Source organism: Nilaparvata lugens, chromosome 6 (assembly GCF_014356525.2).
Source record: "Nilaparvata lugens isolate BPH chromosome 6, ASM1435652v1, whole genome shotgun sequence".
Classification (NCBI taxonomy): Eukaryota; Metazoa; Arthropoda; class Insecta; order Hemiptera; family Delphacidae; genus Nilaparvata; species Nilaparvata lugens.
The window spans coordinates 67,477,491-67,501,481 of record NC_052509.1 but is presented as its reverse complement, the minus strand read 5'-3'; the positions used below and the strand labels follow the sequence as shown (position 1 = coordinate 67,501,481).

The 23,991-nt window shown below is 35.3% G+C and overlaps 1 protein-coding gene across 1 annotated transcript in view; it reads right to left on the bottom strand.

The window, feature by feature from the left end:
• Positions 1-23,991, bottom strand: part of LOC111048436 (early growth response protein 1) — a 52,544-nt gene that overhangs the window by 3,537 nt on the left and 25,016 nt on the right. The window lies entirely within an intron of this gene.

Sequence of the window (23,991 nt, the reverse complement as noted above, 5' to 3'; positions counted from 1 at the left end):
AAAATTTCAATTCAATCAATTGATTTCAAGAAGTGTATTTAGGTGTACCATAGATGGAGAAAACTCTTCAATTCTTGTACCGTATACATATTCTATAGTATTATTAAGTGAATTAAATAGGTATATTTCATGATATTTTTTCTATACATAACCCTGACATCGAAATTTAATTCATTGATTCTAGGAAGTGGAGAGTGATTGAGGATAGAATATTAATATTGCAGATACTATTTCAACTGAAATATTTACATTTCACAGAGTTTAGCTTGTTAGAGTTAGGATAATTGATCAATGCTATTCAGCATTCTAGATTTATTTTTCTAGTATTGTTTTATTGTTTATGTATTGCTTTATTATTTTTTAGCTTGAAGGAGAGTATGTATTTAAACTTTTTATCCTTTCTGGTCAGTAGCCTACAGAGGGAAACACAGAGTTTTGTACGACATTTCGCATTCAAAACATGCTCGTTTAAAGTAAAAACTATAAAATGGCTTGAAACAAGTAGAAAAAATTGGATCGGAATTTGTACTAGCAAAACGCCTAGTTTTGGAATGCGGGCGAATCGTTGCAAAATGCTTGCGTAGGCCGACGACTGAGAAAGAAAGGGACTTTGTGAGAGTTGACACCTGCGTAATGAGTTTTTTGTAAAGATTTGGTGACCACACGCGAACCTATGTGGAAATGAGTTGTTGGAAAATACATAGTTAACTGATCTCGACGCTCAAACACATGCGCACACACTCTCACACAAATACAACACCAACAGCTTTACCGTTTCTCAATTTGTGTAAAGTTTGTTTAGCGGTTAGAGCTGAGAACGACCAGCTAACGCAATCAAGCGACAACTTCTGCCGGTTTCAAGGCTTTCTTCGGTCGACATAATGGGTGTCGAACAACCTGTTGTTGTAGGGGACAGTTGGCACATAGTGAGAGGCACACAGTCGCCTTCGAAAACCACATGAAATTGATAAGCGAATCATGGTAATGATTTTGTATCCAAATCATGATTGATAAGTATTGATAAAAATCGACAAGAGGGCGGGACTTTGCATGATAGATTGATTGATTGATTGATTGATTGAGTACTTTATTTATGTAGATTACAATATACTGGCTTATACACTTATATACAATAGCTTACAATACAGCAAAATTATAGATCAATTTACATAATATAGACTAAGAAAATAATTATTGAACTGTATATGATATGAAAGAGTAATTTGTAATATAATAACTATGTTTAGTTTAGTTTAGTTTAATTTTCGTCATGTAACACTACATAATCAAGCAAAGCTTGGTAGTATATGACATGTCAAAAAGTATTGAGTACAATACTAAAAAAAAAAAAAAAAGTAATCATAAAATAGAGAAAAAAAAGAAGAAAATCAGAACATACAAAGTAGTTGGAAATATATGCCAGCAAAAAATACCTACACGCGCCAACAGTTGAAGCTTTCCTCTACACTGTACGGAGATGCATCGATCAATTTAGCTTTTATTGCATTCTTAAACCTTTTTGGGCACTCAATACATTTTATTTCAATAGGAAGAGAGTTATAAGCTCTTAATCCGCTATAATGTGGCCCTTTCTCTAAGCTTGCGGTTCTGTGTTGCGGGTACTGAAGATGAACTAGATATGACTAGATATTATATTGTTATGCATCTACATAAATTGGCGGAGCTTTGGACATATCAATGTCCATTCTTCGGAAAGAATATTAAAAATATCCTCCCCACTAACTCTCTACCAAAACGTTAATTTAATTAATTAAACCTCATTAATAGATGATTGATGAGGGAAACTTTGCCTTGGAAATTGATGAGATTCATTATTTATTTATTTATTTATTTATCCATATACAAAATACAATCCAGGTAAAAGCAACAGGCTTCCTCCCAAAACTGCTCTAAACCTGAATTTGAAATACACAGTGCATAAAGATTTACTTATTGTATGAATCAATAGAGAATAAAGTCAGAATATGGTTCAACATTAGAGAAGTGTGCTATGATGTTATTAGAGTAAGATCGACCTCTGATTTATTATCGACCTCTTCCAAATCGATGCATTATTAGTTGACTGTCTTCAAGTGCGACTCGATAATTCAAGCGGTTGGCGTAGCCTTGATAATAAGGGGCACCTCTAAATTGGCCCGAGGCTACCTATCACTGGAAAAACGACTTCTATATTGGGATGCCGGTGACAGTTTCTATGCAAAAAATGTGAGGGTGTGGCAACTTGTCACACTGTCCACGTTCCACGTTCCCGTTCGGGAAAAAATCGTGTCCCTTCACCAAAAACTACTCTCGTGCACATGTGGGTGGCCAATTAATCCGATTTTTTCCCGAATACATATTTCAAGAAGCTAATTAAAAAGAACGGCAAATCGGAACGGTTAATCAGTGAGCCGACGACAATATTTATATACAAGTTGTCTAAAAACTGCTCGACCGACAAAAATCGGATCTGAACTCTGGGGAGATAAGGAAGGACCTGTTTCGCTCACTTGTTGTCCTTTTTTAATTCGTTTTCTGCACCATTTCCGCTTTGAGATCCGTTCAACTCTTGTTCTTCAATTAATATTCTTTTCAGCAATTATTTTGCTCCTCTTTGAAGTTTAGTATTTGGTACTGCATTGAAATGCAGTGAATCTTGATAGAATTTTTTTTGTTAAATTATCAGTACCCAAGACACAACCGGTTTCAGGCAATTATGCCATCATTTTAATGTCTAAATTCTTTATGAAATGGTCATTTTATTGAGTTTCACTTTTGACTATAAATAACTTACATCTTTCATTGTTCAAATTAGTCAGCTATAGTGAAGGTCAAGTTAAAATAGCAGTGTTTGATCAGCATTGGTATCACTATCCTTCTCTATCATTCAACAAATCACATAGCGCTATCTCTTTCTCGCTTTCCTCTGTTGCCAGATTGTCTTTCAACAATGTAGAATTGATAATTAATTACCAAAATATTTCATCTTAATAATGAAAATTCATTAAGAAATTATTGAAAAATATCATTTATTGCTCAATAATAGGAGTAGAAGGAATTTACGGGGATAAACATTTTTTTTCTCGAGTTATCTCCCCCTCCCCCCCTCCCCACAACCATGCTATGTACCCTCTCCCTCCCATCATCATTTAAAACGAGAATGAACAATTAATATTACATCAATAAATCTGTATCAGCTCTTGTCAAGAAGGTATTGACAAGACAGAGAATCAGCAACGTTGTTCAACTATATTTTTCCACTGCCATTATAACGTGGACCTCACTATGGGAAAAAATATTCTAAATTAAAGGAGAGATTTATCTTATTTAAACTAATATTTCTGTGTAAAATCTCAGAACATTGTTAACTGCGGTGATAACAGAGCGTATAAAATGTAAAATTCTGGAATGAATATTCCAGAGCATCTATGAAATGTTGCAGTCTATATTCTCTGCTTGATAATGAGAAAAATAATTGTGGAATCCTTCCCAAATATGTAGGACAGACATTTCTGCCGCTTTTCGGGAACAATACGACAACACATCATCCGCCATTTTCCTCATTTGTTGGACACAATGCCGTTTAGGCGGCCAGTGTATTGTATGTATGCCAAAGACGAAAGACGCTCCCTCCAGGGAGCGAAAAAATGTCGGTTGTCTCGCCTAGCAGGAGAACAGCCAATTTCTTCACGCCAATTTTCCCGTCAACATTGTTGTGGCAAGGCGACAATGTCGTGTGAAATGAAGCCTACACAAACTTCTGTTAATTAGGACAATGACACATCGGGCGGTTGAAGAGGCGGAGTGGGGATGGGAGAGATGAACAATAGAACAAGTGGAAGAATGGACAAGAAACCTAGATTATTTTCAGGAGAGAATTGAGCTGTCAACTGAGACAATAATATATGTTTGCTGAAATATTGGATGCATGGTTCTCTAGATTTTTTTTTAATTTGTATGCTCATTCAATTTGAATCTAGCTGATTAAGCCGAACGATAGAAGATCTATTTTAGTTTCTCCTCCATGCCACAACTATTTCAAATTATTCCAGCTAAAACTGTGAGATTTTTCAGGCTATTACAATAATCCAACTCTATCTGATTGCGGGAAAGTGAGAAGGAAACGCAATTCCGAAAAGAAGACAGGAGATGAGAAGGAAGAAGAATAAGAAGAAAACGAGGGAGGAGAAGGAGGAGGAGGAGGAGGAGAAGGAGGATTGATTGATTGATTGAGTACTTTATTCATGTAGATTACAATATATACTGGCTTATACACTTATATACAACAGCTTACAATACAGCAAATTATGGATGAATTTCCAAAATATAAATTAAGAAAATAATTATTGAGCTGTATATAATATGAAAAAAAACAATTTGTAATAACTATAGATAAGATAGATAATATTGTTATGCATCTACATAAATTGGCGGAGCTTTGGACATATCAATGTCCATTCTTTGGAAAGAATATCCAAAGTATCCTTCCCACTAACTCTCTACCAAATTCGGATAACGAGATAACGGAAACGAATAAGAGAGGCTTGATTCAAATAAATAGAGTAGAAAGAGAAGAGGTGGGAGAAGAAGAAGAAGAAGAAGAAGAAGAAGAAGAAGAAGAAGAAGAAGAAGAAGAAGAAGAAGAAGAGAAGAAAGAAGAAGAAGAAGAAGAAGAAGAAGAAGAGAAGAAGAAGAAGAAGAAGAAGAAGAAGAAGAAGAAGAGAAGAAGAAGAAGAAGAAGAAGAAGAAGAAGAAGGAAGAAGAAGAAGAAGAAGAAGAAGAAGAAGAAGAAGAAGAAGAAGAAGAAGAGAAGAAGAAGAAGAAGAAGAAGAGAAGAAGAAGAAGAAGAAGAAGAAGAAGAAGAAGAAGACGAAGAAGAAGAAGAAGAAGAAGAAGAAGAAGAAGAAGAAGAAGAAGAAGAAGAAGAAGAAGAAGAAGAAGAAGAAGAAGAAGAAGAAGAAGAAGAAGAAGAAGAAGAAGAAGAAGAAGAAGAAGAAGAAGAAGAAGAAGAAGAGAAGAAGAAGAAGAAGAAGAAGAAGAAGAAGAAGAAGAAGAAGAAGAAGAAGAAGAAGAAGAAGAAGAAGAAGAAGAAGAAGAAGAAGAAGAAGAAGAAGAAGAAGAAGAAGGCGGAGAAGAAGAAGGAGGAGAAAAAGAAGATGATGATGAAGTAGAAGAAGAAACACTGAAATTGGGGAACTAGAGATGCTGGAACAAGACTGGGCCTACAAGGAAATATTTTGATATTCACTGAATCCCGTAATCTCATTGGATTTAATTCAATTGAATATGAATGAGAGATGTTTTGATAATAGGCATTGTATTGGCTAACTGATAGGAGTTTTCCCATTGAAACTTGTCGTTCACTTTGAAACTTTCAAGTTCAATTCTCCAATTGTTCTAGAATTGAGTCAATCATATTTAAATTATCATATTTAAGTGATTTTATTCTATATTTTGTGAATATTTGAAGTTTGGTTTTTGTTTTAACGGAAGTTTCATTATCAATTTATCTAAATTTGAAATTCTTTGTTTTATTCTGATTCATAGTTTCAGATTGAAGATTTGGTGTTGAAATTGAAATGAACATAACCTACATAATATTTGGACGATTTGTGACAAAATCAGGAAATTGAAGAAGTTTTGGGCAATAGCCTGTTTTTTCTTTTCCGACTATTGTATTGTTCGCTCTATCTGATAAATAAATAAATAAATAAATATTGCATCACGTGCGGTCCAGAGTTCTAAAGTGAATTTTCCATTGATAATTTGAACTTAATTGATAGATTGTTAGCTGTGCTTTTAGAATTGAGTTGTTTTTTTTTTGGTCCTTCAAAATTATTCCTCTAATATGTAAATATTTCCTATTTCAGTGATAATAATGTTGAATATTTCTTCTACGTTTAGTTTTGAAGCATCTAAATTTAAAAATCTACTTTGTGAAAATATTTAAGAACTGAAACTTTTGTGAAGTGAACAACTACAAAACTTAACCTATATCGAACTATGTGTAACCTTATCTAAATTTGGGAGAGGAATAGCACAAGGTTACCTCATTTCTCCTCTCCCTATCATTTTGATGATGTACTTATTGTATGAATCAATAAGGAAATGCTATCAGATTCATACAAAGTATTAAACTGGATGTTTCCCATCTTTGTTTGAAACATTTTCGAGCTCAAAATTTAGGTGTTTTTATTCTCTATTTTGTGAATTTATAGTTTGTTTTATCGTTTCATGTTTTCAAGAAACTTTTATTATTAATCCATCCAAATTTAAAATTGTTTGTTTTAATCTAATTTATATTTTAGATTGTGATTTGGTGTAGAAATTTGAATGGACATAACCTATAATATTTGGACAATTTAAAACTAAATTAGGAAATTGAAGAAGTTTTAGGCAATAGCCTGTTTTTTTTCTTTTCCGATTCTTGTATTTTTTTTGCTAACCTTATAAATAAATAAATAAATATCTTGCTTTCACGGGACAACATTAGTGGAAACTATAAACAAAAATTTTACATTGATTATTTGGAGTTGATTAATAGATTCCTCCAGTATTTTAGGTCTCACAGACCTCAGAACAATAGGGGATCAAAGTCAGCTCCAGGCATTTATTTTGTTTTCTCTCATAATAATTCTTAAAAATGATTGATCATAAAGTTAATTTAAACGTGAAATTTGAAATTGCTGTAAGTTGAGCTAAAAGCGTTTAGTGCAGTACGCATGACTAGGAATTTATACAACCTTATTATTGTTAGTAATTTGTTGTGGACCTTTATTGAGGACCTTTATTCATCACGTTCAAAAGGTGTGGCGAGTGCGGTTTTGCAGTAAAATCATTACAATTGTAGCTTTCAACATTATAATGTAGCACAGCCATTGTGCACAGAGTGGAAAAGTCCAAGTACATCTTCTAATATGGCTCCAGAGTTGACTCCATTAGCGGTCTTGTGAGAATTGAACAATGAACTGAATACAGATTTTACAAATTGAGAAGAGACTGTTCAGTGAGGATTAGGAGAAGATGAGTAAATGTTCTTCATTTCAGATTGGTATCAGCTTTGTCGAATGATAGACGAGGATAGCAACACCAATGTTGATCAAATACTGTCATCATATCGTGGAACTCACTATGGGGAGATGATAGACAAGGATAGCAACTCCAATGTTGATCAAATACTTATATTATAATGGTCATATCATGAGGCTCCTTGACCATAGAATCACAAAAAAAAATAGTAAAATATGTAGCTTCGCTTGCCTATGGAGGAGAATGGATTAGGAATGTTAAGAAAGATCTAGTTTTGGCAGGAATTACTGATGATACATTAAAAATAGAAATAATTTCAAAACAAAAGTGAACAAATGAGGAATTATTCCAGAGATAAAAGCACCAATAGTTGGCACAAGATGGAGTGAAGGAGCTGCATTTTCTCACAGAATGAAAAGCTGGTGGGCAAACAAGAAAACCGCCAAGTCTAATAAAAATCGATGATCATGATTTTACTCAGCGTCTTCCACTTCGGGAGCTCTACGACTAATAATAATAATAATAATAATAATAATGTGGACCTAACTATGTGAAGATGATAGACAAGGATAGCAACACCACAGTTGATCAAATACTGCCATTATAATGTGGACCTCACTATAGGAAGATGATAGACAAGGATAACAACACCAATGTTAATCAAATATTACCATTATATATATTGGACCTCGAATATAAGGATGATACAAGAATGATAGACAAGGATAGCAACACCAATGTTGATCAAATATATTACCATTATATCTTGGACCTCGAATATGAAGATGATACAAGAATGATAGACAAGGATAGCAACACCAATGTTGATCAAATATTACCATTATATCTTGGACCTCGAATATGAAGATGATACAAGAATGATAGACAAGGATAGCAACACCAATGTTGATCAAATATTACCATTATATCTTGGACCTCGAATATGAAGATGATACAAGAATGATAGACAAGGATAGCAACACCAATGTTGATCAAATATTACCATTATATCTTGGACCTCGAATATGAAGATGATACAAGAATGATAGACAAGGATAGCAACACGAATGTTGATCAATATTACCATTATATCTTGGACCTCGAATATGAAGATGATACAAGAATGATAGACAAGGATAGCAACACCAATGTTGATCAAATATTACCATTATATCTTGGACCTCGAATATGAAGATGATACAAGAATGATAGACAAGGATAGCAACACGAATGTTGATCAAATATTACCATTATATCTTGGACTTCGAATATGAAGATGATACAAGAATGATAGACAAGGATAGCAACACCAATGTTGATCAAATATTACCATTATATCTTGGACCTCGAATATGAAGATGATACAAGAATGATAGACAAGGATAGCAACACGAATGTTGATCAAATATTACCATTATATCTTGGACTTCGAATATGAAGATGATACAAGAATGATAGACAAGGATAGCAACACCAATGTTGATCAAATACTGTCATTATATCGTGGACTTCACTTTCGGTGGAATTATTTATCATGGAATCATGATGGTGTTTTCATCAGAGTAATAACATTCTACCAGCATCGATTTTCAAACATGAGATGAGAAAAGTATTTGCTCGAGAGAGAGTGTTGAGCACTTCAAAGGGAATTCAATACGCATGGGGCAGGGAAAAGGGATAAGGGATGAGGGAAAAGGGAGAAAAGCCGGCCGGCTAGTGCTTAGTTGGAAGGGAAGAGGGAGAGAACACGTGAGCAGGGAAGAGGGATCGGTGATGAGGGAAAAAGGGGAAAAGCTGGCTGGCTTGTGTTAATTCGAAAAGGCAGGGGAAGAGAGAGGGAGCATGAGGCAGGGAAAAGGGATGAGAGATGAGGGAAATAGGGAGAAAAGCCAGCCGGATAGTACTTAGTGGGAAGGGAAAAGGGAGAGAAAGCAAGAGGTAATGATAAGGGATGAGGTAAAAGGGAGAAAAGCCGGCCGGGTAGTACTTAGTAGGAAGGGAAAAGGGAGAGAACGCTCGGGGCAGGGAAAAGGGATAAGGAATGAGGGGAAAGGGAGAAAAGCCAGCCGGCTAGTACTTAGTAGGAACGGAAAAGGGAGAGAACGCTCGGGGCAGGGAAAAGGGATAAGGAATGAGGGAAAAGGGAGAAAAGCCAGCCGGCTAGTACTCATTGGGAAAGGCATGGAGAAGGGAGAAAAGCTGGCCGGCAAGTGCTCAGTGGAAAGGGCAGTGTTGAAGGGCTTAAGGGAGAGACAGAGAGGGAAGGGCTCAAGGGAGTAGATGTGAAGGTCGTCCAGCGTTTTACGCGTTTGACGTCACAGCGTTATCCCTGTGGTTGCCATGACAACGCCAGGTTGCTGGACAACTGCAACTTTCCCTGCTTCACTTTCCACCGCTTTTCACTAGGGAAAGCTCACTAGGGAAAGCTCACGTCGAGAAAATGTACACAAAAGTTTCCTTGGCCGACTTTTCTAGATTGAAAGTAAATACTGTGTTCGGCAAATGTTATCAATATTGGAACAGAGTAAAACTTGGGTCTACTATAATATTTATGGGTGGTGAATTGGAATAAACATCTTTGTTTATTCATCAATACTCAATAAATTGATATCCGAAGGATAGGTTAATAAATCAGTGTTCATGGATTGTTCACAGATGAAGTCTGTAGATGCGTTCAGACTTATGCGCCACGAACACGCACATTGAAATGAACCTCTACGATTCTGTCAAGGTGCCTGCAGACTTATACACCACGAACACCGGCATTTCACTTTCCATCAGCTGATGCTATACTGATTATATCTGTATCTTACCGTTTCTGTACAAATACAGATTTAATAAGCATATAGCATCAGCTGATTAAAAGTGAAATGCGCGTGTACGTAGCGCATAAGTCTGTACTCATCTCTATACTTTATCTATGTATAAACTTTGAGCACTGATCTATTCAACCTATCCTTTGGAACAATTTATTCAGTATTGATAAATAAATGAAGATACAACCCAAGTCTACCAAATCCAATATTCAGTAACCTGTTGTTAAAAATAAATTACGAGTGATCGTAGATAGATGAGTTTTGTTGACAGCTGGCTATTCTTGAGTAATTTGAGAAAAAACACTGACCAAATTTAATTTACTTCATATGCTATACTTCATCAATTAGGAACCCTCTCATAATAGAGATTAAATATCATATATTGAAGATTATAGTGATTCAAAATAAGGATGAAGAAAATGTTGAAGAATCAAGAAGTAATGAATGATGGAAGATAAGGTTGATGATAATAATAAATATGTTAGATATATTATTGAGAAATGGATTATAAACTTGTGTGAGAAGAGAATTTTGAAGGATTCAAGATTTGATGATGAAAGATGAGTTTCAAGGAAAGTGTTTACCGAAATATATGTGATAATACAGTGAGTTTCTGATTGAAAACCATATCCTAAAGCCAGTTAGTTACACACACATCGATTTTTGAACCTTCCATTTTTTTGCCGTCCTTATGAATTTCATCACATTAAACAGAAGATTTCAAACACATGATGTTTTTCAAGTTCCGTTTAATCAGAAAGAAATAATTATAAGGACGGTAAAAAATCCCAACTGACTTTACACAAAAATCTATTTTTGAACGTTCGATTCTTTGTAGTCATATGAATCCCATGAGATTAAACGGAACTTGACATACATCATCTGTTTGACATCATCCGTTCAATCTAATAGAAATTATAAGTACGGAATAGTATATTTCGCACCTAGAGCAGAAAATGAGATTTTTCCAGCTCGAAATCGGTTTTCAAGTCCGAGGCCGTAGGCCGAGGACTAGAAAAGATTGAGAGCTGGAAAAACATTTTTGCCCGTGGTGCGAACGATATTTTTCGCCACACTACAGGTATTGCTGACAAAATAAATAAAGAATACAAAATAAAGAATACATGTTAAGCTATCGTACCTATCTCTTGATTTTAGTGGTAGAAGATTTGCAGTCAGGATTTCAGATTCTTTTAAAATTTCACTTGGAATACCACAGTCATCTTCAAGCATTTTTGAAAATTCGGAATGCACTAATCAACAATAAATAATTGAATAAAACTGGTTGCGAAGCGAATTAGTTTGATTCGAAACTGGAACTGAAATCATGGCGACTTCAGCTTATTATGAAAGTGGACACTCGCCCGATCTAGCGGATGACTTATTAATAATAATTAGCGCGTTGTTTCCAGCCATAAGCGGCCGGAAAGAGACAACTTTCTGGCCTAGACCGGAAAAGAAACCCTTTTCTGACGTCGTCTGCAAACAAGGTCTTTCAGATCTACGTAGGGACTGGAAAACAGCTGCTTTCTGTGCAGTGTGGCGAAAAATCTATTTTCGAACGTTCGATTCTTTGTAGTCATATGAATCCCATGAGATTAAACGGAACTTGACACACATCATCTGTTTGACATCATCTGTTCAATCTAATAGAAGTTATAAGTACGGCAAAAAATCGAACGTTCAATAATCGATGTTTGTATAACCAACTTTCCAATAGATCAAATATTGCAGCTATACAAGGACCCCGTACCAACTAGTATCACCTATGCAGCTCATTTACATTCCACACTGGGAACAAACTAATCCACGGCCTAAACTTTCTTAATGAGTCAACTTTTACAAACCATAAACCGCCGGTTTAAACTTTTAGGAGCCGAGACATGTTTGACCAGCTGTCAGCGTGTGACCAAATAACCTTTTAGGCTCGTTAGAATTATCACTTAATATTCGTCCTAGCACTCGAACACTCAAAACTTCTTCCTCGTGTGTAAGTATGAAAAAAAGTTTTTTTTTCTCACTACACCGAAAATTTATAGGTTTTTCGTGAAGAGAAGATCGTTATATCAACCTAAATTACGTATTAAACTTGTATGAGTGGGTGATAAATCATAAATTATTATTTTTATGAAGAATATTCGTCATCAGGATTTTCAATTTCAATTTCAATTTATTGCCATTCTTTTTTTACAAACAAGTGAAACAAAAACATTCTTATAATGTTATAACTAATTATAATCAAAACTAATTTAAAAACATATTCAACGAATGTTTTCTTGTATTTTAATATTGAAATAATTTTATTAATAAGGTGTGAGAATCATAAAGTGGGAAATTATTTTATCCACTCATTATTCTTAGCTTTTATCATGATCATCATCATCATCCGTCTCACCCACGCACAAGCCTGCAGCTCAAGTGGACATCACACTCAGCCAAAGAAAGAGAATCTTTGACAGGAGCTCTAGGTATTATTATTTGGAGAGGTAGGTATCATTTAAAGCTAGGATATGAGCTATTATTTATTCATTTATTTATTTATTTATCTATCCATAAGCAAATACAATTCAGGTAAAAACAACAGGCATTTGCCCAAAACTGCTTCAAACCTTAATTTGGAATACACAGTCTAAAGGTTATGCTACTTACGTAACTTAAATGATAATTCGTACACAATTTTGAGTCCAAAAAATGTATCTACTACAATTTTGAATTTATTAGATTGATCAATTTCCAAATATGAATCCAAACAAAACTCTTCCTTCACAATATTGCAAAAAAATATTGGAAATTTCACTCAAATCCACAAACTCATATAGAAAAGTAGATATTATTAAAGGCTTGGTATTATAATTTGTAAAGCAATAGTCAAAGAGTTATTTGCAATAATATAATCATGTTATGTGGAGAGTTTATAAAACAGCAAACCCTCAAATATCATGAAGTTAGAAGTTCCAATAACAAAAATAATGTTTTCGGACTCAGAGGACCTTGAAACATATAAAAAACTTGAAATTGTGGTGAATGGAGAATCAATTTCTTTGAGAGCAATATTCCGATTACCTATGGTAGTAGGTAGGGCAAAGAAAGTAAAAACATGCTATAAGTCCCAGCTACTTTGAATGAGTGTTTTTGTTATTATATCTCACCCAACTAATTTGGTAGAGAGTTAGTGGAGAGGATATTTTAATATTCTTTCCGAAGAATGGACATTGATCTGTCCAAAGCTCCGCCAATTAATGTAGATGCATAACAATATGATTATTATCTATAGTTATTATATTACAAATTGCTTTTTCATATCATATACAGTTCAATAATTATTTTCTTAGTCTATATTATTTAAATTCATCTATAATTTTGCTGTATTGTAAGCTATTGTATATAAGTGTATAAGCCAGTATATATTGTAATCTACATAAATAAAATACTCAATCAATCAATCAAGTTTCAACTAAAATATGAGGAGAATTCATTAGATAGAATATGTTCACATAAGCCAAACCTTATTCATCTCTTTTCTGTATAGGGCTACTTTTATAGAAATAGAACGAAAATAAAAATTTTATTAAAATCTTAAAATATTTCAAAAAGGGTACTAAGATTTTTATTTTTCTTTCTATTGCCAAACCTTATCTATCTCCTTAATCTTAGAACATTTTTATTTTACATTTTTGGGTTGTATTTGTTTTTTCATCTACTTGGATAAAGAACGAATTTTTTCCAATGATCTTATAGTTCAGCTCTCACAGGTCCATCACTCATTTATCTATGGAGACACTAGAAAAGTAGTAAAAAAACCTGAGTTTTTAGCTTGTTTTTGATTCATGTTACCACTAGAGAACATAGCCTATCGCAACACTTTTCACACAGTATATCTAGCGAGAAAGCTGCTCATCACTGAAACATCTCTGTACACCGTTTCCGGGTATTTTGTCAAATTAATAGCTTTTTTCAAGATAGTCTGCGAAATGAATAATAGAAATTCCTGCTGTATGATCTTAAGATGCGCTGTTCTCACAACATTGTGGGTGGGTGCCTGTGAGTTGGGGAAATGAGGAGAATTTCGGGGTGACGAGGGGGGATTCTAGAGGGGACAAGGGGGGTAAATCGAGGGGACACCAGCAAAGGTTGAAGGGATGTGTAAAGGTCAAAGAGAGGCTGATGTCCATCTCCAGTGCCACCTGCGAAGAAGTCTCTCCCAGCACTTGATTAATGGACTTCGCGAGCGGAATATCAAAGTAACTGATTCTCTTCTCTATCACTCTCTCTCTCTCTCTTTGTCTTTCTCACTCTCACAATCACTCTCTCTTTTGTCGGTCGGAAGAGCCGTCAACAAAGTAGTGATGTGATTTTCGAATCGTGGTCATAATTTTTCAAAGAGCTTGAAGATATTTCCGTAGATTTTGTGCGTGATACTGCTTTATTGGAGATGCAAACTGAATAGGAAAGTCCTCCAAGTATTTCTTTAAAAGTTTGTTTCATACGATTCCTAACATGGCTTTTCTTCATTTCTTACAGGTGTATATTTTTGCATTTCTTAAAAAGTTCATTTCATTCTATTCCGAACAAGGCATCTCTTGATTTCTTACAGGTGTAATTCTGTATATGTCTCATTATTCTATTATTTATTCATTCAATGATGCACATTCTCATAATGATCCTCAAGCTCTCTCTCTCTCTCTCTTCACTTACTCTTCAAACGCAGTGACTCTCTCTCGCTCTATTCTCTTCTCTCAAAATGATGCTCCCCAATGCTCTCACTCGCTCTCCTGCTTCATCCCATCTTCAAACACATCTTTCTCACTTTATTCTATTGCTCTCATAATGATCCTCTAGCTTTCTCTCTCTCTCTCTCTCTCTCTCATTCGATCATATTTGATCTTATCTACCTATATAATTATCTTACTTTATCAATTTTCAGTTTTTTTTCTCTTTAATATTCATATTGATTAAAACTTTTACAATATTTCCATAATTAAATAAATCCTTAGTTTAAATAACGAAATTAACGTTTTGGTAGAGAGTTAGTGGGGAGGATATTTTTAATATTCTTTCCAAAGAATGGACATTGATATGTCCAGAGCTCCGCCAATTTATGTAGATGCATAACAATATAATTATATTACAAATTGCTTTTTCATATCACATACAGTTCAATAAATTATTTTCTTAGTCTATATGATGTAAATTCATCTATAATTTTGCTGTATTGTAAGCTATTGTATATAAGTGTATAAGCCAATATATATTGTAGTCTACATAAGTAAAGTACTCAATCAATCAATCAATCAATCAATCTCTTGCTTCATCTCATCGTTAAACACATCTCTCTCACCTTATTCTATTGCTTTCTTAATGATCCTCCAGCTCTCTCTTCACCTACTCTTCAGATGCAGTGACACTCTCTCGCTCTATTATCTTGCTCTCAAAATGATGCTGCCCACTCCTCTCTCTCAGTCTCTCTCTCACTCTCTCTTTTGCTTCAACTCATTTTCAAACACATTCTCTCACTATCTCTCTTTTTTACTCTCACTCTCTCTTTTGCTTCAACTCATTTTCAAACACATTCTCTCACTATCTCTCTTTTTTACTCTCACTCTCTCTTTTGCTTCAACTCATTTTCAAACACATTCTCTCACTATCTCTCTTTTTCTCTCTCTCGCTGACTACTTGGAGGAGCCATGACGTCGGTAAAATGAATTTGATGGATTCCAACTCGTTGATGATAATCAAGCGTACTTCGTATGTCGGTCTGAGTATCATACATCTTGCCATGATACCCGGTCGTAGATGAGGGGTGGGACTGTGCTCATCAATCACCCCCTCTAACCTCTTGAATTTCCCCCTCTACCCCGCTCACAATCACAGCTTGCCACTGAACCGTGCATTTCGATTACTCTAGCAACATTATTAAGCACCGGCGTCATCTAGACTCCATAAAGCCCGGTTAAAAACAGCACTGATTACATTTATATAGTATATGATGATATTCAGAAAATTTCAATCGCGTATCTCTCAACTTCACCCCGTTTCACGTCTTAATCTACTTCGCTAAATTGACATCTTACTCCGTATCTATCTCATGATATTCAGTTTCAACATAGAGGAACAATAGCGTAAGTAGATATCCCATGGTATAGGGCGTTTATGTCGCAACTTTTACTGTTATCTCAAGTCGATTACTATCGATTATTGAAGATGTTTACTGTTTTGTTGGGGTGAGAGTGTATGGACGGCACAATATGAGAGACTACCACCGTCACACACCTTTTTGGGAAAGAAATACGTGGACTATCAGCTTGAGATAACAGTAAAAGTTACGACATAAACGCCCTATACCATGGGAAATCTACTCAAGCTATTGTTTCTCTATGGTTTAAAATCAACAAAGCATGGAGAATAATATTGTGATGAGTATCGCATGCGCAGACAAAATTCATCTATAGTGAGGTCCACGTTACTAGTAGTTCTGTGAACAGTAGACCTCACGCAGTATTCTCATCCACACGTACCTGATTGAAACTATAGACCTTATGGAAATACAGCTATAGACTGGCTTCTCCACACATCTGTGTAATCACTTGTCAGCTGATTTATGATGAATAATTCTATAGTCTGATTTTTACTCTAATATTGGCGTATGAACAATGAACTATAGAGAACTAAGAGCTAATGAGCTATGAACAATGGAAGAGAGTAGCAATGGACAGATTTAGATGGAAGGCTGCCAACCAATCAAACGATTGAGCTGTAAGAAGAAGAAGATTGGCGTATGAAGGAAGCTCCTTTTTCCTTTTATATTATCCTTGAAATGCACAATTTCCAAAAACCGTGTCGACGCAGAATAAAAAAGGAACATACCTGTCAAATTTCATGAAAATCTATTACCGGGTTTCGCTGTAAATGCGCAACATATGAACATATAAACATTCAAACATTAAGAGAAATGCCAAACAGTCGACTTGAATCTTAGACCTCCTATCGCTCGGTCAATAATGGCAGTGTTTGATTATAAGATTGGTGTTGCTATCATTGTCTATCATTCGGAAAATCAGATAGCGCTATCCTTCTCCAGCTCTGCAACTTCGCCAGATCGGCAAATTTACAATATTGTAAATATTACAAATTGTTCTGTACAATTTTAAAAATGGAATTAATTCACCAAATATTTTATATCGATGATGAAAACTTATGGAGTGATGAAGTGGAGGATGATCTCCGAAAGATGGGGATAAGATCATGGAGACGAAAGGCATGCGACCGTGATGTGTGGAGGGCTCTTGTGCGTGAGGCTAGAGCTCACATCGAGCTGTAAAGCGAGAAGAAGAAAAAGAAGAAGATGATGGGAATTTATGATAAGATCATTGGAAGACGAATGAAATATAATCGATCATTCAAAACAAGGATGAACTGTTAATACCAGTATCATCTATCCTCTATAGAAGGCTATAATTATGAAAATTCATTATGGAATTATTGAAAAATATAGCCTTATTTCTTGACGAGTAAAATATAATTGATTATATTAAACTAGAATGAACAGCTAATATTACATTAACAAACCTGCATCAACTACCGTCTATAGAAGGCAGTGTCAAGCCAGAGAATCGGCAGGGCCGTTCTCCTATCTTTCTCCACTGTCTCAATAACGTGTACCTTACTATAGGGAAACTTAGCCAGTGGTTTGTTGATTGTATAGTGATATCCACGTTATAATGGCAGTGAAGAAAGATAGCAGAACAACGTTGCCGATCCTTTGTCTTGTTAATGCCTTCTATAGACAGTAGTTGATGCAGGTTTGTTAATGTAATATTAGCTGTTTATTCTAGTTTAAAATGATCAATTATATTTTATTCTTCAAGAAATTAGGCTATATTTTTCAATAATATTTCATAATTAAAATGAAATATTTTGTTAATTAATTGTTAATTCTACAATATCGAGGCACCTAGCTTCGCTCGTCATTTTTCATTGATAAACAGAACACAATTCTCTTAAATGATCGTATTTATATTTTACAGCTGGTTATACGTCAGCTTATGTATTTCGGGGTGCGATATTTTGATTTTTCACATTCTCACTCGCTCACTCACTTTTTTACTTTTCACAGACGTAGTAAGTCTCAGCTTTTTCAGCCAAGGATAAATTATCCTTTCAATGTTGTTCAGCGAGTTTTCCCAAGGATGAGACCTAGTGCAATCGAATCTTCATATCATGAACCTACTTTGTTCCAAATTTCGTGAAAATCGTTAGAACCGTTTTCGAGATCCGTTGAACATAAATAACCAGATATAATATAAATAACCAGATATAAAAATACAGAAATTGTTCGCTTAATATAATAGGATTGTAAAATGACGATCTGGCAACAGAGCAAAGCGAGAAAGAGATAGCGCTATCTGTTTTGTTGAATGATAGACAAGGATAGCAATACCATTGCTAATCAAACACTGCCTCACTATAGTAGAGCCCATCTGGCCAATTATTGCTATTAGTCAGCAGGAATTTCAGGCAAGTTTATAACTGCTTCATATTATATGGACTGTAATAACACAGTAGAATGCTGGTTCGATATCTCACTTACATGATTTGGCAGTATCCGACCACTGTTCGTGGTAGCCAGATTGAATTATTCATTAGTGTATTGTAGACTCTCATCATCTACAACCACTAGTAAACAATGAGTAGACCTTACACACTAACACAAACACTCACAGGTAGGCTTGAGAAAGTTTGTTACAGGTCTAATCAACATTCGGATTGAAGAAGCATTGGGAGCTATTAGAAGTAGATAACTTTAGATTAACACACTGTTTCTCTATGTATTTAACACAACATACAGTCGAAATTTGATTTATATTCGAATTTGATTTATACTCAAAATTTGAGTGTATTTAACACAACATACAGTCTAATCCAATTTTTATGTTATTTCCCAATGACCTCTTGTGTTTATCTTTGTGTGAAAAGTTTGAGCCTTCCGTCTCAGATCAACGAACACCTCCTAATATTTAATACATTCTGATCTCGTTGTAATTTGAACTAAACTTTAGTTCCTAGTGCCTTCATATATATATACTCTCAAATAAATATATATTCAAATTTATTGAAACATATATTTGATCTCGTATACGACAGTGTCATGCACAGCACTGTGAACTTATCAAAACAGGTAGCGGAAATGATGTTTGCTAATCGGCACAGAATTTTCCTGGAAGAAGAGAGAGAAAGTTTCTGAGAAACCACAAGCATTCTCGTATTACGCCACTCAAGGAAATGTATGTTGTGCGTCGTACAGGGAACAGGGGAACAGTGAAGAGGGAATGGTAGAGTGACGGATGGAAATCGGATAGGGAATGATGCAAAGGAACAGCAGCCTCTCTGTCTGCCAGGGAATGAGACGAGGATATTCGATGAGGGGTTGGCAGGAGGGGGGCTGCTCGTAGAGTGACGAGGGAAGACGAGTGGTTGGCACGAGGGGTGTTTTCCGATGCTCGTAGAGTACACACGCGCTACGCTGATACTGATGATTTGACCCAGGGTCGTTGCTCCGGGGTTGAGGAAGGGCTGCTACCAGTTTCAGGGGAAGTGGTGGGGGGTGTTGGCACGTGTGACCTTGACCTTGCTATCATCAGGAGAGGGGTGAAAGCGGGAGGGGACTCGACGTAACCCAGAGACTGTGCGCGTAACAGCGATCGATAGAGCAACCCCCTAGGTTAGGGGAAAGTGTGTACCCCTACCTACTCCCCATCATACTGCGGGAAAGTGTGTACCCCGACTTACTCTCTCTGTGTTTGTGTACACTTCATCGAGATTTATCCGGCCACTTAACGCCAGAGGAGTTCTCTCTCTGTTCTGTGGCATCTTTTTCTATATATTTTATTCTCTCTTTACATACACATCGTATTTTTTGCCGTCCATATCAATTCTACCAGATCAAATAAAACTTGACAGATATCATCTGTTTAATGTAGAAGAATTCATAAGGATGGAAAAAATTCAACACATCCAAAAATCGATATGTCTGTAACTAGACTTGCTATTCTCAATTTATTGTGTAATACTGATTTTCATACAGAATGCATTTTCATGTTGCATGGAATATTTTTGTATTTTGAATGAAAAAGACTAAGAAACTGTCAAAAACCACAGATTCATTGATACTTAGAAAGACCGGTTTCGGTTATTACACCATTGTTTATCAGAGATTGACAATGGTGTAATAACCGAAACCGGTCTTTCTAAGTATCAATAAATCTGTGGTTTTCGATAATTTCTTAGTCTTTTTCATTCAATATGAATAATTACCACATTATCAACTTCTCAACTACACAAAAATTTTTCCTATTTATATATCACTGTATTTCACAAGAAGTGATTCTTCTACTCTTTTCATAAGTTATGCTCTCTCTTATTCATCGCTTCACTGTCCCAGTGTCTGATTTTGATTATTTTCCCTCTCATTTTCTCTCCACCACACTATCTCTGTTCTTGGTTTACAAATGATCAGGCAACGTTGCGGAAAAGGATAGCGCTATCTGCTTTTTCGAATGATGGACAAGGATAGAAACAACAATATTATTCAAACACTGTCATTATAACGTGGACCTTACTGTAGGGTAGATCATCAAATTAATCTTTATTCTTCATTGATTCATACAATAAGTACATCATCAAAATGATAGGGAGAGAAAGAATAAGGTAACCTTGTGCTATTCCTCTCCCAAATTTAGATAAGGTTACACATAGTACGAAATAGGTTAAATGTTGCAGTAGTTGTTCACTTCACTATGCTACAAGTCCAAAGTCTTTGAAAAAATTCGATAATTGATTCTAAGGTACTGTATTATGAATTGCTTGAAATAAGTTGAGCTATCGCTGTTGAAGTCTTGTTGTTGTTGTTCACTTCACAAAAATAATCTGGAATATATTTCACTGTAGTGTTTTAATTGTGTTGTTAGTGGGAGAATAATCATAGAGTCACAACTGCAGTGACTGGATACGCTGCAACATACGTATCATTGGTACCATGCAACAGAACATTGGTACCGTGCAACAGAAATTGATACGATGCAATAGAATTTGGTACAATGCAACAAAACAGCGAAAATCCTGTGTAATTCTGGTCTTTAAACATTGGGACAAGTCTGGCGGCTTTAATAACTTGTAGGAGGCGGGGAAGGGAATAAATAATAATAAAAAAGCAAGATAAAACTATGTTAGCGTCCGAGTTAATGTCTCCGGTTTGTAGAAGGCAAAAGAGAGAGAGAGGGTTTGTGAAAGAGAGTGGGTTTAAGAGTTGAAGAGAGAAAGAGTGTGATGAAGAGTTGTCTTTTCCGCACAACAGAGAGAACAGTAACAACTGAAACAGAGATACAGATAAACAGCATTTGGAAGCTGTGGAGTTCCCACGGCTCAGGAACTGGTTGAAGGGTGGGGGAGTTTGTGAGAGAGAAGAGAGATCAAATGCAGCAGGAGAAACCAAAGCATGAAAAGAGATAGAAGATGAAGGAGATATTGTAGTAAAGGAGTTACAGCAGTGAAAGAGAGATATTGGTAAAGGATAATAATTAGAATAATAGCATAAGTAAAAGAAAAAACTAGAATTCATTAGATGAATTTACATTGGTGAATACATTGAATACAGTAAGTACAGTGGATACATTAGTTAATAAGATAGAATAGAAAATGAGCACGAAAAAGTGGAGGATAGAGATAAAGAAGTGGACGAAAATGGAGACGTGAAGGAGATAGAATGAAGAAGAAAAAGGTATGAGGAATTTGAATGACTTGAAAAGCTGAGAAAGGAGAAGAAGAAGAAAAAGAAAAAAAAGGGAAGGTTAAAGATAACATGGATGAAGAGAGAAGGAGGAAAGTCTTGGAGGAAGGACGCTGGAGAGGAAAATAATGAAGAAAGTGAGAAGAGATTCACACTTTCTGATTAAAAGATAGGGGAGGATATAGGAGTTTATAGGAGTTTATTTAGATAGGAGTTTATAGGAGAGGATATGAGTGGTACCTATCGAAGAGATTTAATTGGATTACAATTATTTATTCATGTATGTTACAATATATTATGACTTATATACTAATTTGAATTAACCTTCCGGCAGTCGCACTGTTGTAAAAAGTACAACAGTGTCAGTTTTTTTTTTGCTGCACAAAACTATTGAATGGGGTGGTGTCAGTGAATGAGTCTCCTATACATTACAAAACTTTCCCCCCATCACTCCACTAAGTTACAGTATCAACCGAGCAATGGTTCAGTCTTTAGGTGCCATTTAGTCGCCACAGTGCATAAGATAGGGAAAGATACGGGTACTGTAAACGAACCAATAACACAGAATTGATGGCTTTGCTTGATGTATCTTATTGGTCTATGAAATGGTAATCTTACAAATGTTTATAGGCGTAAAATGATCCAAGAAGATGGAAATAGTTATTTGTGCAACTAGTGCGCAAAGTGACAGTTTGCTGCACCGAAAGAAACGTTTACGCCCGAGCCGTAGGCGAGGGCGGAATGGTTTCTTGAGTGCAGCAGAGGTACTTTGCGCACGTATTTCACATTAAATTTTTCCTACAGTTACCATTGAATATGAAAAGTGGGTAATTATGGGTAAAATTGCCTGAAATGCATCAAATGTTTTTCTGTGTAATTCTATTATTGATAAAAACCTTAATTTATTGTCAAATTGAATATAAAAATGTTGTCCTTGGTTATAATATCTAATTAATGCTGTGCTCGTTGTCCTTCGTTGCACCTCTGCTCACTATAGCAGCCACAGCAGTCACTGTTCATTTTGATTTTGCTGCACTGTTGCTCCATATAACCTACTAAGTATTTTGCATTGCCATGTTGCAAATCTGGAGTGCAGGAAAAATTTTTTCGCCCCACTTGGATGTAATGAGCTGGTTTTCGTGCGTCATATGGAGGCCGAAAATGACTGTTTTCTGACCAGGCCGGTAAAAGTTTTACGGCCCTAGGGCTGTAAAATAACCTTGAAGTCAGCTGATTCTGATTTGATGTGAACGTGTTTACAAAATGATCTATGAAACGGAATCAGTTTATGCTTCTAGAGTTGAATAAGTATTCTGCAATAAGATAATATCATTTTATTTGGATGAATAGATTTATATATTATAAACTATTCAAATTCGATTTTCAGAGTAGGATAGAACTTCTAACCTAAACTTCCGAAGTCAACGACAACAAGCATTGTTGACGTTGACATTCAGATTGGCCAAATTTCAGTGCTAAAACAGCTGATCAAAAAATTTTTCATTATTTGTGTTTATTATTCAAGAATCAAAACATTTATAATAAAATCATCTTATTGTCAATTGGAAGAATAAAAAGTATAAACTCAACCTCTTACATAATTGAACATAATCTTTAAGGTTATTTAGACAAATCAGAATAAAAAATAAAAATACTTGGACAATTTCCTGATATTCAGATTACCTCAGATTTGCTAGAGCTATGACCTTCCTTTGCTTTCGGAAGTGCCTAATAAACAATAAATTTATTCTCATATTTATATTTTTTATTTTTCTGTGTGGCGAAAAATAACGTTCTCACCATGGGCAAAAATGTGTTTCTGGCTCTCAATTATTTCTAGTCCTCGGCCTACGGCCTCGGACTTGAAAACCGATTTCGAGCCAGAAAAGTCTCATTTTCGGCCCTAGGTGCGAAATATACTATTCCCGCACTAGAGCGGAAAAGTGATTCTTTGCGTTCTGTAATCAGTGCAGCAATGGCCACTTTTCAACGTAACTGTAGGAAAAAGTAATTATACAATAAATTAATGAATATGTTTTGACAGTGAACAGAGTACATAGCACTTGGAAAATTGGATGTTGTACAAAATACAACACGCGACTGCTCGTGTGATTGAGTAGGACGCGACTACCGGAAGGTTAAATGATTACATTGCTAATTTTTCAACGAATTTCATAAATTATGAAAAGTTATTTATCAAAATGGAGATTGAATGCAATTTGAATAACGATAATATAATACTTTATTGTGATGTAACTACATGAATCGGCGGTGTTTCAACAAATAATAATTGTCGCGAGAGTGAGAAAAGAGAGAGAAATAGACTTATTCATGAGAATCAAGGAGGAGAACAAAACAAGAGGA